General features: G+C 51.9%; 1 protein-coding gene across 10 annotated transcripts in view; it reads right to left on the bottom strand.

Annotated features, from left to right (window-relative positions):
* Lingo1 (leucine rich repeat and Ig domain containing 1) overlaps positions 1–15,315 on the bottom strand; it is a 181,592-nt gene that overhangs the window by 93,507 nt on the left and 72,770 nt on the right. For 5 of the 10 annotated variants that reach the window (XM_087561977.1, XM_087561982.1, XM_087561983.1 and 2 more), the window contains one exon: positions 14,502–14,546. The exons of the other annotated variants lie outside the window; for them this stretch is intronic. The gene's annotated coding sequence lies outside the window, so the exon portion shown is untranslated. The remainder of the gene's footprint in view (positions 1–14,501; positions 14,547–15,315) is intronic. 10 annotated transcript variants of the gene reach the window in all.

Here is a 15,315-nt window from a genome sequence, read left to right on the forward strand (position 1 = left end):
GGGCCAGCTGCCTGTCTGGTCCTTCCTCTGTCCCCTCTGCCTGGACCTATCCTCACACGTGTGGAGCCAAGCGCCCACCACCAGGCCACCCTGGCAGCAGGTCGTCTCCTGGAATCAGTGTAAATTGCTGAGAAAGGGCCTCCTTCCCTGTGTGACAGAAGGTTAGAGTGTTTAAAGAGAGCAGTGGAGCTGTTTTTATTAATCAGAACTGCTATAAAGAAAGCATTTTAATTAACATAATTATCCCGATTGAGAAAAGCAGTCCTTATCCCATAGATACTTTTCAGACTAAAGATGCAAGCTGTCACAATCAGTCATAATTAGGGAATGCCTGCTACTTTCTTCTCTCCCCTCTGGGCAGTGACTCCTCCCTGGGTTAGACATCACAGAGATGACACAGAGTGACCTCCTCCACCTCGATCTCTTGTCTCCAGCTGTGTCTCCAGCTGACTCCAAGAAAGAGCTCCCCGCTACGATCCTCATGCTGGCCCTGACCGGCTTCCCAACCTGGTGAAGGAAGAACAGACCCCAGGAAAGGGGGTTGCCTCTGTGGCTGGGGAGAGAATGCTAAGACGGAGAAAGCCAGTGAGTCCAAGCCTCCACTCCCTGGATGCTCACCCCTACCTCCCAGGAACAATCTTGACTTGAATCCATTTCCCCACATAACAAGATGAAATCTACCTACAGCCATACCCAAGTGTGTAGCCTCCCCAGGTCAGTTAACCCCCTTCATGAACGTTCTGGAGTCCAGCCCCCTTCAGGGGGATCATGCTCCCCACAAAGCTCTGCCCCAGCCATGCTGGCCTTACAGAGTCTCCCAGGAGCAGAGCCTTTGCATATGCTAGCCCCTCTGTGACGTTTGTCCAGCCACCACTGGGTAGGAGATACATTCTTGCAACTCTGCCCAGACTCTATTTGCCCTGAGACCACGAAGCTGTAAACTCTGTTTCAGAGTCAGGGATGGTCTTCTTTTGTTGCTTCTTATGTCGTGGATGATGTTATTTGTGTTCAATATTTTTTCTTCTTTGATAGTTTGGTTGTATTTTCGCTCCCGTTCCCTGTTGTTCACTCAGTGTTTGGCTTGTTCTAAACCCAAGCCTTTCCTGGTCCCAGGAATATCTGGATAGGAGTTAAGACCAGGAGGGAGACACAGGAGCAGCTCCTGTACCATGGACTTGGGCCAGGCCAGGGCTGCGTTCAGGACAGTTGGAAGTTAGGATTTTCACTGCTGGGTCTTGGCTTCTCCATTCGGGAAATGAGCAGCCTACAGCCTGTTCATTTCCTCTGCCTCCCACAGCCCACGAAATCCCCCCAAAGCTGCAGACCTCTCTTGTGTCCCCTGACAGAAGCTGAGGATTCCCGCCCTGCCCCCCCCCCCCCAGCTCACCAAGTACCTGTCACCTTCCAAGGCCTCCTGTGATCCCACTGCCACCGCCCCCAGCCTATGGGTAACAGGTTCGCAGGTGACACCACGACCATATTTCACCCGCTGAGCTGCAGCTTCCTCCCTGAGAAGGTGCTTATTTTTTAGTGCGTCTTAAATAGGAGGCTGCAAAGTGTGTTGTCAGCGCTTTTTAAATGGCTTGTTAATGCCTCCGCAAAGCTCAGCGTTGGCCAGAGAAGACAGCTCACTCTCCATGACATAGTCACCTCAAACACAGCCTTAGCTCCACACAGCCATGATCAACCCCACTGCACTCGGCTGTCGAAAGGCCCAGGAACAAAAGTATGCTCCAAGCCCACCCAGGGCAACTCTCTGGGGATTCAGAGTAGCACCCTGCCTAGTAGCGAAAAGATTGCTGACTTTGTAGCTTGGTGGCCCGTGAGCAAATCTTTAGTTGGCCACTTACCAGCTGTGTGACCAAGGACCAGGCACCAAACCTCTCAGAATGCTAACTCCTACCTCATGGTTGCTTGAATGGTAAAAGCAGGTAATACATCCTGGGTCACATCTGACTTTTAAAAAGTTATAAAAGGTTGTTTTGCTGGGGATGGAGAGATGCCTCAGTGATTAGGAGCACTGACTGCTCTTTCGGAGGTCCTGAGTTCAATTCCCAGCAACCACATGGTGGCTCACAACCATCTATAATGGGATCTGATGCCTCTTCTGGTGTGTCTGAGGACAGCGACAGTGTGTTCACATACATTAAAGAAATAAGTGCATCTTTCTAAAAATGTTTTGTTGTTACTGTTTGTTTTGTTGTTGCTGGTTTGTTTGTTTGTTTTTGTCAGAATCTCAATATTTATCCCAGGCTGGTCTGGAATTTGCTATGTAGACTAGGCTGGCCTAGTATTCACAGAGTTCCAGCCTATACCCAGAGGCCTTCAATAATGCAGGATGCATGCCGTGGGTTTGGTCCAGCCTCGCAGGGCAGGAGCAGAGACCAGGAGCTGTGATGACATGAGGAGGGGTGTTCTGTGGGGGAGCCTTTCCAGACCCAACAGAGGCTCCCACATCCGGAGAAGGGAAAACCACAGAGGAGGCGCCCTATGCCTGCCCACTTGGGGGCTTGGGGTATGTGTGGGGTGGGGAGCAGCCTGTTTTCTTGACCAACCACTTCAGCTGTGTGACCCAGGAGACATTGCTTCCCTCTCTAAGCCTCCCTGAGGAGGTCAGAGACCCAGTACAGCCTCATAGCAGGGTGCAGCCTGAGGCAGCTCAGGCGTCCTCACTCCCCTACCTGACTGGGCAACTGTGACTCCCAACAACTGTTGCCGTCACAATGCCATAGTGGGCACTGCACTTCTGGGCTGACTTGCCCTGTCCTGGAGACGCTCCCAGGGTGGGTGGGATTCGGTGAAGATAGAGAACATCAGGGTAGTCATGACACCTGGGGCCGGGTCCTGCACACTTTGCTGTGCCTGGCTGGTTGCTAACCCTCATCCTCATTTATCTCGGATAAGAGGCGCACTTTTCACCATTAAGGGGAAACTGAGGCTTAGGGCGGAGTCCTGACCCCAGTCCTCTGAGGCCACAGCCAGCAGACTGCGCCTCTCTGCATCCTAAGGGACCGAAGAGATTAGTCTCAGAACCTGTGGCTCCCACCGGAGCCACCCATCCTTAGACATCAGTGTCTCCAGCTCCAGCCCCACCCCCTGGGCACCAGGAGGCTGCGACAGGGTGAGGAGGAGCCACAGCCTGATGGCACCCTCAAGGCAGAAGTGAGGTAAGTAGGGGCGCGGGGGTGGAGGCGAGAGAAGGAGACAGATCTCGGGTGCGGCTCAGCGCTGTGATTTTTCCCGGTTATATTTTTAGATGGACTACTTTCTCTCCCCTCCCCCTGCCTCAGTAGGAGGAGGAACACAGAAATAGCCGCTGTGCGTGTCTGAGCCGGGCTATATATAGTGGGCACAAAACCCAGCTGCCCAGGGCTTCTCCCACTCGCTGCCCTGAGCAGGAGCAGAGGGGGAAGGGGAGGCCCTGTCCTCCTGTCCAGTCAGTGCCACTAGCTCCCACAGACATTCAACTCTGCCAGCACCCTTGGGCACACAGGTGGCTGCCGTCTCCCTGCTGACCCCCCACAAGGGGTATCCTTTGGGAGGCCTGGAGTGTCCAAGAGGCTTGATTCAGGGAGGACAGGCAGATGGCAGAAGTGGGCAAGAGGCTAGCCAATGAACCTGGCCTTCTCTACTCCACGCGTTCTCCGGCCTCCTTAGCAGAAGGCATAAATCATACCCAGAACATTTCCTCAAATGTGTCTGTCTGGTCCCCGTGATTTTGATGGGAAAACCAGAGTCCAGGACTAGCCTAAGGGTCCCTTCCTTCTGCACACAGCTTCGTCATTTCTAAAGTGGAGATGAGGTCAGCACAGGCCACTGTAGACCCAATGAGGCAAGCACGTAATGTCCCTGAGGGTGGGCATCCCTAACTAAAAAGAGATTCCCCAAGTTCCCAAGTCAATGAGTCCCTAGTCCCCCTTTAACCAGAGCCCCACTTGACAAAGTGACTGTCCTGTGGGTGAACTTTTGTCTCTTACCACAGAGCAACTAGCAGGCCTCCGAGATGCCATTGCCTGATTGGCAGACATTAGGTTGATAGTGGATGGCTCACTGTAACCCACTCCAGCGGAGTTGAGCTGCAGGCCAGGTCTCTTAGGGGGCCTTCCTACAGACCACCCTGACTATATGGAATATCACAGCAAAGGGAACAACAACATCCTCATGACTTTGGGCTGCTCCAGAATGCCCGGAGCTGACTTAAGTGTGGCTCCTCCAGAGGCAGGTCCAGTGAGCTCCACCAGCTTCCTGTCACAGAACCCAGGTAGAACAGAAGCTTGTACACTTTGGGGGTGTCAGTTTCCCCATCTTGCTCCTAGCACAGATCTAAGTACACCATCTTGTTTAACCCTACACTGTCCCCATTATAAGAGAACAATGCTTATTTTACAGATAGGGAAACTGAAGTCCGTGGCAGGGATAGACCACAGAAAGTAATAGGCACAACCTGTGAACCCTGATTTTCAGGTCGCCCCAGGAGAGACAAGCCTGTACCTCTCAGACCTGTGAAGTCCAGGATCCAGAGTAGTGTGGACTTCTGCGTTGAACAGCTGGCTTGAACAATTCCTGATCATGGCTAATGGCCCAAGAGTACCATACCCAGCAGGTCCGACATATCACAGTTAGGGAATACTAGTGGTCATCTACCTGCCTCACCCCCACCCCAAACCTTAGAGCCCCAGTGCCACCACCTCCTCCTCCTCTTCTTTCTCTTCCTTCTCTTTCTCCTCCTCCTGCTTCTCCTTCTTTCTGAGACAGGGTTTCTCTTTGTAGCCTTGGTTATCCTGGAACTTGCTCTCTAGACCAGGCTGGACTGGAACTCATAGAGATCCACCTACCTCTGCCTCCTGTGTGTTAGGATTAAAGGTGTGGGCCACCACTGCCCAGCTCAGACCATTCTTCTAGCTACAAAGTTCTCTTTGGTTTTCAAGAGTTGGCTGAGCACCAAGATGAAAGCCAGCCATCTCTCAATGGTACATGTGGGACTCTTCACTGTCATGTGACTTCAGCCAGAGCCCAAAAGTGCTCACTGAAGCATTAACTCCAACTGTTCAGCTGATTCTGGGCTGCTGGTCTGGCATAAAAACTCTCGAGGCCTCTTCTTTGTCACAGAGTTACTGGCCACACTCATGACAATAGATATTTGGGAATAGGAGAAGCCCACCTCCCTGCAAACTCACACCGTCCTGGTGGACTGTGAGCACTGCCTAACCTGGGAAGGAGGAAGTGACGCATAGACAGACACTATATGAAAAGTGTGGGCAAGCACGGGCAGCCACTGAAAATGGCCAAAAAGCCTAAACATCCAACCAGCCATGACAGAATTCCCAGAAGGCAGCAGAACAAGGTTTATGGGTTAGATCTGGTGGTACGCTGGTCATGACACTAAAAGCTCCTACTTGAAGAAGGAAGATCCAGGTGGACTGTGTGAGGTGGTCGTTGGGGCCGTGGCAGCCCACAGCTACAAGCCCAACAGTAGGAAGCAGAAGCAGGAGGATCAGGAGTTCAGTTCATCTTCCACAACATGGCAAGTTCAAGGCCAGCCTATGCCACATGAGGACTTCTCATTCTGAAATCAAACAAAGAAACCCAGAGAAACAAAGGAAGTGGTGACAAGCAGCCAGGTGGCTCTGAAGGCTCTTGCTTTGCTACCCTGGTAAGCCTAGTCCAGCCCTGGGAATCACATAAAGGGAAAGGAGGGCATTGATGCCTCAGAGTTGTCCTCTGGCCACAACACAGGCGCCATCCTATGTGTGCCCATGACTACATGTGAGTGCACACACACACACACACACACACACACACACACACACACATTCATAATGATAATAGCATCTTCTTAGGTAGTGAAGGGCCACTGGGCCTGGTGCACACCTTTAATCCCAACACTCAGATGCAGAGGCAGGTGGATCTCTGTGAGTTCCAGCCCAGCCTGGTCTACCATGCAAGTACCAGGACAACCAGAACTCCATAGAGAAACCCTGTCTCAAAAAAATAGAAGTGATGGAAGAGGAGAATGCTAGCCAAGAGCTGGCAAGGACATGGGAAAATTCAAATTTTACACATTGTTGGTAGGATGGATACAAATCAGTGCAGGCAACTGGGGAGGAGCAGAGGGGGTGTGCCTCCAAAATGTTAAGATAGAATTCTTAAGAACCAGCAATCTACCTCTGGTTGGATATCGGAGAGAACAAAGAGAGGACATCGGAGACATTTGCCACCCAATTTCTTCAGCACTGTTCCTCAGCGGCCAGGACGAAAGAGCAGTGTATTACTGGTGAGCAGAGAAGCATCCGGGTGTGCACACAGGGTGGAATAGTAGTCATCTTTCAAAAAGGAAGAAACTCATGTCTTACGGCACAATATGGAGGGACCTTGGCAGTATCGTGCTTCTCCTGAACTACAGGCGATAAGCCAGTTACCAAAAGGACAGCATAAGAAGTGGGCCCCTTCCCGGTACCTTTCCGCTGAGTCCAAACTACTTGATTTAATCCCCTATTTTGCCCCCTTACAGATGGTTTAACTTCAGGCAAGTTACTTAACCTCTCTGTGCTTCTGTAATAGCAGCTCATGGGGTGTGGTGAGGATTAAACCAATAAATATCTGTGATGTGCTCAGAACAGCACCTGGCACACAGCAGGAACTTGGAAGCCTGTTATTACTGTTGCTGTGCCATTGCTGTCCTACTTTGCAGGGCTGTTGTGAGGTCTGGGCTTGGCCAAGTATGTAGAAGGCATTCCTAACACAGGAAAGCCCACCTATTATGATGCCAATGGTCCATCTTGTTTGCATCTCTTTCCTCAAAAGGCTTTACACACACACACACACACACACACACACACACACACACACACACACACACACACAGAGCACGCACGCACGCATGCACACGCACACAGAACACAGGTAACATCGGACAGACGTAAGACCAACCTTTGAAGGGCTCAGCACCAATGGGGCAGTAGACCTGGCTCACCCCGACCCTGAGCATCTGTAGAGTTGGAAGGGGCACAGAGAGGGTTGAGCCAGTTCTGGTATAAGCCTGGAGGCCAGACCCAGACTGTGAGGAATGCAGAAGTTCTTGAAGAAGAATGAAATGGAGCAACAATGGCTTGGGTCCAAGCTACAGATGGCCAAGCCTAGCTAGGTAGGCAAGACAGAGTCAGGGGCAAGGGATCTTGGAGCTGAGGCCTATCCACACCTCTGGCCAGATGGCCTCTGCCTGGGGCAGCAGAGTGCTCTATGCAGAGAGAGCTTCCTTCTCCCTGGAGCAAGCCAGAACCCAGAGGGTGCCTGCTCACTGTACCCTGCCTCCCCCAGGCCAAGTGCCAGTGACTAGATGACAAAGTACTACTTAAGCCTCTGCCCAACTCCAACCAAGGACTCCAGGTCCCTGTGTCCCCCCTTCCCCAAGCTAAAACATAAACCTTCGACTCCACAGGTCCGGCTGTCAGGGTGGTCAGGAGGACAGAGGCAGGCAGTCACCCACCATGTCACTGTCCCCAGTAACCCTCCTTTCTAGGAATCCTGTCCCCGGGGTTGTTCTGTTGCTGTCCCACTGCAGGCAGCACAGACACATAACTCCCATTCCCCGTTTCACTCCGGCCACCAAGAACCATAGCTGGCATCCTACTCCATGATCCCACGTTCTGACATCTCCCGTTTCTCTGTCCTCTACTGCACACTGGCTATTTTTATGCCACAGTGTGGTTGGGAGTCCTCACAAATACACAACGATATAAAATGGGTATGAGCATTACTAAATCTGTGGGAATGTGGCTTAATGGGTACAGTGCTTACTGCAGAAGCATAAGGGCCTGGGTTTGAATCCCCAGCACCCACATAAAATGTGGATGTGGTGACATATTACTGCTATTCCAGCACTAGGAGTGGTCACAAAGATGTCTGGATCCCAGGGAACCCCTGATCAGCCAGTCTGGCCAAAACAGAGAACTCCAAGTCAGCAAGGCCTGTCTAAAACAATATAGAGCTATAGAGGAAGACACCGAGAGTTGACCTCTGGCCTTCATATGTTCACATGTGAGCAGATGGATGCACCCTCCATGTGTGCATATACCATACATACACACAGTTCCTAAATCCATTAAATGTCAGTCCTCCACCCCCATGCCAGACCCCCTGCTTGGTCAGGCAATAGAAAATCTAGGACTGATATATTGAACAAGGGTTGGGGTGGATTGGGAGGCAATAGCAGGCTCCATGTCTAGTTACACAGAGGAACCAGGAGGGTCCCTGCTCCCTTCTTAGGATAATCTATAGCCATGAAGCAACTCTGACAGCTTCAAGCTCACCGACTGCGTATAAACACGCCCAGCTTCATGGATACACTTGCTTGTGCGGGATGTGTTTTAGCTTCGAGAAGGCTCTCCGTCAGGCACAGCTCCTCTACCTTGGGCTTCTAAATTCTAGAAATGTTACAAACAAGTTTCTTTCCCTCCCAAATTACCCAGTCTCTGGAACCATGTCCCTGAATGGACTAAGACACACAATGTCAGCAAAGTGGGGTGCTGCCCTGACACGGCTAAGATGGGCAGAAGTGAAGAAAGGCTGCATGAAAGAGGAGGGAAAGGCCAGGGAAAGCCTTTGTTGTCATGAAGAGAGAACAGAAGGTGAGGAGAAGGACAGAGCAGGATGCTACAGAATGTGGACGGCAAGGGCCATTCTGATGGGATCTCAGAGGGAACCGGGATGGAGGTAGCCTGGTTACAGTAAAGGCTTGCATTGTGTCTGTGTTCTGGGACTTTATGGGAGGTGGACCGAAAGTCAATGGACTATGATTTTTGGCAGAAAAACAAGGGCATAGAAGTGCCCCGGGATCTGCACAGCATCTGCTGGATCATACCTCAGAACGTGGGAAGGGAAAGGTGGTGGGAAGGGAAACTGAGCATCCAGAGAGACCCTTTGACCTGGCAGATGGGGATCATCAAAGCACTCTGGCAGGACATGCTAAGGACATGGCCGTGTGAGGCTGTTTGGGGCAGAAGTGACCATGAGGACCATGAGAGTGACATTTCCAGAGCGGCGCCTCAATAATCACAGCCCTGGACCACCTCAGGACATACCCACACATCCACACATCTCTCCACATATCAGCACAAACCTGATGACCATCCCAGTCATGTCTCCTGTGGACCTAGATATAATTCAACCTGCCACCTCAGAAGGCACAAGCCAGGAGGCCACCCCACCCCTAGCCTGCTCCTGTAGTATTCATGTGAAATTCAAAGAATGCTGCAGACAGCCTGGGAACCCAGCAGAGATCTGTCATGGGCATAAAGCCCTCCGAGAGCTCCAATTCAGGTAATGCCTACAGAAGAGGCAGTGAGGCAGCTTCCAAGCTCCTAAGACCAAAGGACCATTGCTTGATCTTCCCAGCTCAGGAATGGAAGATGATGCCTCAGGATGGGCTGTTCCCTGTGTCTTATCCATATCAGACTCAAGGGACACTCTGGGCTTTGCACCTTGAAGGTGATGCAGGAACAAGTTGGGGCTCTTGGAATGGAGGAAAACGTGATGTGCATTGAAGAAAAGCATGGATTCGGGGAGCAGAAGGGAATGCTGCGACTTGGATGGATCCCCTAAGCTTCCCAGGTTGGCAAAGATCCCCAAAGCAACAGTGTGGAGCTGGAGCCTTGGAGGGGTGTCACAGTCACGAGCACATGTACAGCACGTGTACCTTTCTGGGTTGCTCCATCGGTGACACAGCAGAAGAGTCCGTCTTCAGTATGCGTTTTGTTGGTTTTATGCTGGAAATTAAATACAGACGCTAGGCAAGTAATCTACCCCTGAACTGTATTTCCATTCTCCGAGCCCCTGCATTTTTCACATCCTAGCCTCCAGAACTACAGATAATAGGTTTTTTTTTTCTCTTTTTTGGTGCTGGGAATTAACTTAGGGCTCTCGCAGATGATAAACAAGCGCTCTTCTACTTACCCACATCCACAGCCCTTTTAATATTATTTTATTTTGAGATAATAAGTTGCCCTCACGATCCTCCTGCCTCAGCCCCTAAACAGCTATGATTACAGGTCTGTGCCAAAAGGCCCAGCTACATTTCTTCCCTCACAAATACATAACCTAGTCTCAGACTGAGGAGAGGGATGGGTGGGTAAAATGCTTGCAGCGTAAGTACAGGGACCTGAGTTTGGAGCCCCAGAAGCCAGGCAGGCACAGTGTTTTATAACTCCAAGGCAAGGAGCTAGCTAGGTTGATCCCAGCAGCCCAATGACTAGCCAGCCCAGTCAAAATGGCTCCAGGGTCAGTGAGAAATCTGCCAGAGAGAGAGAGAGAGAGAGAGAGAGAGAGAGAGAGAGAGAGAGAGAGAGAGAGAGAGAGAGAAGGAATCAAGAAATACACACCTCTGGCCTCCACATGTGTAGAGTGCATGTATCTATACAGAGAGAGAGAGAGAGAGAGAGAGAGAGAGAGAGAGAGAGAGAGAGAGAGAGAGAGAAGGAATCAAGAAATACACACCTCTGGCCTCCACATGTGTAGAGTGCATGTATCCTTAAAGAGAGAGAGAGAGAGAGAGAGAGAGAGAGAGAGAGAGAGAGGCAGAGGGAGGCAGAGACAGACAGAGACAGACATAGAGACAGACACAGAGACAGATGCAGAGACAGAGAGACTAACAATCTTATCACAGCCTTATGACACAAGTCCTACTACCATTCCCCCTCTTTAGATGCAGGAAGTGAGGCAGAGACTTCAAATCATGTCTGAGAGCACACGACTGCCTACACAGGAACTGGGCTCCTACAGCAAGGTCTGAGATCCCACAGAAAAGGCTCTTAGCAGTTACTCCCAATGCTTTGGCGGTCTGGACGGCAGAAAGGAGAGAACACCCTTGTATCTTTCCCCCAAGTGCAGGGACTGACCCTGCCTCTGACTGCTTATACAAGCCTGGTTTTCCTTTCTCTCCAGTCCCTAGGCCTGGTGTGGAATGGGACACATATACTCCACTTGTAGCAGTGGAAGGGTTGGCCAGACTGTCACCAAGAGTGACAAACACCCCTGGATCAAGAGGATAAAGGTCAGATTGACTCTCAAAAAGTCTGGATCCCTTCCTGGCCTCAGCTTCTACATCTGTAATATGGGTCTGAAAGGGCTGGCAGCAGGGTGAGCTCTTACAATGGGTGTCTGCTGCCTCTCTAGAGCCTGGCCAGAGCAGAAAGGGAAATGGTAGCTGAGGTGAGGTCTTCTCCTGTCAGAGACTCGAAGGACTGTTCAGAGGCAGAACCAGACCTGGACTGCAGTGGTCCTTACCTCACCAAGGTCAGTGGTGTGACTTTGGGATAGTCATTCCACTCCTCTGGCCTCTTTCCTCTGCTCCAGAATGACAGAGACAGGAGACCAATGCTTGCCTGCTTGACACACAGTGTTATAATAACTTTTATTATCCTACAGCATCTTCCTGCCTCTCCAGGGCACTTCCCTCTCCTGGGGGACAGGAGATAGGGGCCTGGAAAGAGTGAGGAGGCAGGTACAGGGAGAGCACACAGGACCCAGGTACCAGGCTGGGCTGTGGGAACTCTCCAGGGCTCACACTGTAGAAGACAGAAGAAAACTGCCTGCTGCTTAGTGTTTCCTACAGGGGAGGAAGAACACACACACACACACACACATACACACACACACACACACACACACACACACACAGGTCCATCCCAACCCATGTAGGTTCATATCTGGGACAGATATGAGAACTGTATTTGTTCCCGGGACCCTAAAGCCCAGGTCCTGCGTGGCTTCAATACTCTTTGCCCCTGAGGTCAGCACCTCCCCCAGATGGCCCACACTGTGCATACAGAAACCCCTATCACATGAAGAACAAATGACACCCACACTCTCCTCTCCCTCTTTCATGGGTCAGATCTCTCAGCCTCACCCCAACATCTCCAGGGATGCCTCGCTGCACCAAGGAAGGGAAGCCTGTTCATCTTGCCTCCAGACTCTACCCTTTTGTGTCACCTCTACCTTGTTGGCTGAGGACATCTGTCCTTCTCACACAGTGTCCCTCTTGCTCAGCAGTGCTCACGGAAGCTTCCCCGCAGTTGACATCAAGAGGAATGCAGAGAGGTGAGCGTCACTCTCCCCTCCCACCTAGCACTCCTCCCTGAACTGGCCCTGAAGCACAGAGATGCTGGGAAGTACAACCAAGGTCACACAGCTTCCAAGGGACAGTATGAAGCCAGGCCCAGAGCCTGAGCGCTCCCCTCTGAGCTGGGCAGCTCAGATGCTTCTCCACCCTCTGGACCTTGGAAAAGCCCAGCACTGAAGGCCAGGCGGGAAAGGACAATGGGGTCTCCTGCTGGGACAGGGGAACTGAGGTGAAAACAAAAACGGAAACCGCATTTGAAGCAGACACAGAATAAGCTTTTAAAGCTAAAAATGTAGCAAGCACTGGCCCAACAACTCCTCCGCTGCTCTGTTCCTGTCGGAGCAGGAATGTGACTCTACCTTGGCCTGTAGCTCCTCAGTCCCACACAGAATCAGGCAGGAAGAGCCATGCAGCAAGGACAGACGGGAGCGCCAGGAGCGCCAGCAACTCCACCGCCAAACACCCTTTCTCTGAGCCTCCTGGCCTCAGCTGCCTATATCAAACTCTGGTCCCCTCAGACAGGTGTCCACCTGTGGAACCTGTGTGGCTTTGCCCAAGGCTGGTATAACTCATGCCCAGCCTTGACTGCAGAGGAAGCCACACCCCCACATGCCCCACCCTTCTCCACTTGCCCTAGCGGAAGTTAATGGATGCACTCCTGGATTTTCTTAGCACCTCTTCCCAGGCTGCCCTCAGCCCCCTCTCTTCAGCACGCTCACTTGGGCGCTGTCCAACAGGCAGTCTTCTCTGTTGCAGAGGTCTCCCAGGGCCAGCCCACTATCTAGCAATGCTGATATCCTTGTAGACTTGAAGCCATCTCTCCCCTGCTCCCTGGTCCCCACATCCTCACTTCTGAATCTCACACATCCGTAGGCTTCCCAGCTCACCACCCTGCCCATTTTCATCCCTCCCCGTAGAGACCTCCTGGGACAAGTGCCGATAGCTTAAGCTCACCCTGCTAAGCAGAGCAGAGGCTGTTCTGCCACCCTAGGAAGGGACACCAAGGGCAGCGACTGCGAGTTGGCCTATCCAAAGAGGTACACTGCAGCTGGAGGGGTGGCAGGGTCCAAATGCAGAGAAGAGACAAGCAGGTCACATCCATGAAGGTCAGAAGTGCTGCCTGGCTGTGACCTCCTGGTTCTACGTACATCCCCATTTTCTTTAGGATCTGACAGCTCTAACTCCCACACACACCATGGCTCCAAGCCATGGGTAGACCTGGGTCTACAAGTGGGGACCCAGGCCACAGTCTACTTCACTGCTGGGTTCTGTTCCCACCCAGTCAGCCTTGGCTCCCCCACCTCTAAGAAGGGAACAAACTGCTCCTTCCCAAGACTGTTGTTGCTAAGACGAACGAGCTAATTAAAGTCTGGAAAGGTTTCTTGAAGACTTAAAAAGAGGTGATTGAGCATGCAAATCAGTAGTAATTACTGCCCCTCCTCCAGGCAGGCAGCCTGGGATGTCTCTACAGGGCAAACCTCTGCTCTGGGGTGTTAGGTCCTGGCATAGGGCTCAGCTACAGACGCCTGCACTTTCCCTGACCCTCAGGTCCTTGCTATCTTCTCACACCTCAGTTGCTTAGCAACTGGTGTGTGCGCTTTACCGTTTATTGAGCACCGACTGTGTGCATGGTCCTCTCTACACAGAGTAACGTCCAGGAGGATTAATTTTCAGAAGCACCCTCCGACCTATCAGAAAATGGAGGAAAGACTACCACACAGAGAGAAGTGAAACCTGACCCTCAGCTCAGGACCTTACTCACGCCCCTGCCAGGCTTAAGGAAGGCTCACTGCACCGATGCCATACTCCACAGCCTCTCCTGCTGGTTTACCTTGTGGAGGTGAAGCTGACTCAGCAGACACATTCAGGCGTTTGATGGGAAATTAAAATCCAAAGTCTGCAGGAATGTCCTGGGCCTCAGGATTGAGGCCCGGCAAAGTGTCTGCCCTGAGTCTGGAGGCTCTGTCCTGTGCTCACGGGAAGGAGAATGGAATCCTCAAAGTATTTACTGATCTCAGCACAAGACGCCCACAAAGCCAATGTCTGAGTTACTGAATAATCCCCGTCCCAACTTCCTCACCTGGTTTACCTCACCTAGGGGCTCACAGCTTTGCTCTCTCTTGAAACAGGAAGCCTTGCAATTGGTTGGTGCCCTGACCTCTCCAAAGGGTCCTGAATACCCATAACCTTGGCCTCAGTAGACGATGAGCCACCTTCTTGCCCCTAAGTTGGTCCCCAAACCTTGCCCTCTTTGTCACTCAATAACACAGCAAACCCCACCACCATGCCCTCAGCAAACCCTCAACAAATCCACATGGCTGGGGAAGCAAAGGCAGCCTCCGGGAGATGAACAGACAGAAAGGACCACAGTGGGCTGGCTGCTCACCTCTCTGAGGCCTCACTCCAGGCTCACAGCTTGTCAACAGGACTCCTGCGGAGAAACAGCAGGGAAAAGGTGAGCAGACACCCAGACAGACCCTGTAGTCAGCCTCATCCAAGCCTCTGCTTAGCCTGGACTTCCTATGCCCCAGGGCAGAAGAGACAAGAGAGGCTGCCCAAAGATGCTAGCTAGGCCTGTGTCACAGAGTGAAGCCAGTGTCAGTTCAGAGCTGCTGGTGACCTGTGCCCTGAGAGATGTGAACTACACACACCACTGCACCCTATGACCCCACCCTAACTATCCAGAGCAGCAAGGACGATTGTCTGGTGGCTGGACACATAGGACTGGGCCTCACATTCCCTTTCAAGGTCATATGTGGACCACGGTCCAGCAGGGCCCAGGAGATCAGAGGAGAGGGAATCAAGGCCCATATATACCAGGTACTCTGACCCAGCCCAATTCAGCTATGTCACTGGCTTACCCTGTGACTCTGGGCTGGCCCTATATCCGCCAGAACCAGCAGGTACCAGCAGGTACATCCAACACCAGAGGGCTTGAGCAAACACAACTTAACTGCCACCCTCAGTCTCTGAGCAATGGGTGCTGGGCGGGCCTGAGAATCTGCATTTCAAGCAGGATCCCCTGGCACTGCCATCCGGGGTCCTATTTCGAAAACTTCTGGTTTTGGGCATTTATCTAACCCGAAAAATATATGGATTCAAGAAGTTCATAGCCTGAGGGTGCACACACACACACACACACACACACACACACACACACACACACTACCATCTAACTCATAGCAGCCATGGAGGTGGGA

Source organism: Rattus norvegicus, chromosome 8 (assembly GCF_021556685.1).
Source record: "Rattus norvegicus strain SHRSP/BbbUtx chromosome 8, alternate assembly SHRSP_T2T, whole genome shotgun sequence".
NCBI lineage: Eukaryota > Metazoa > Chordata > Mammalia > Rodentia > Muridae > Rattus > Rattus norvegicus.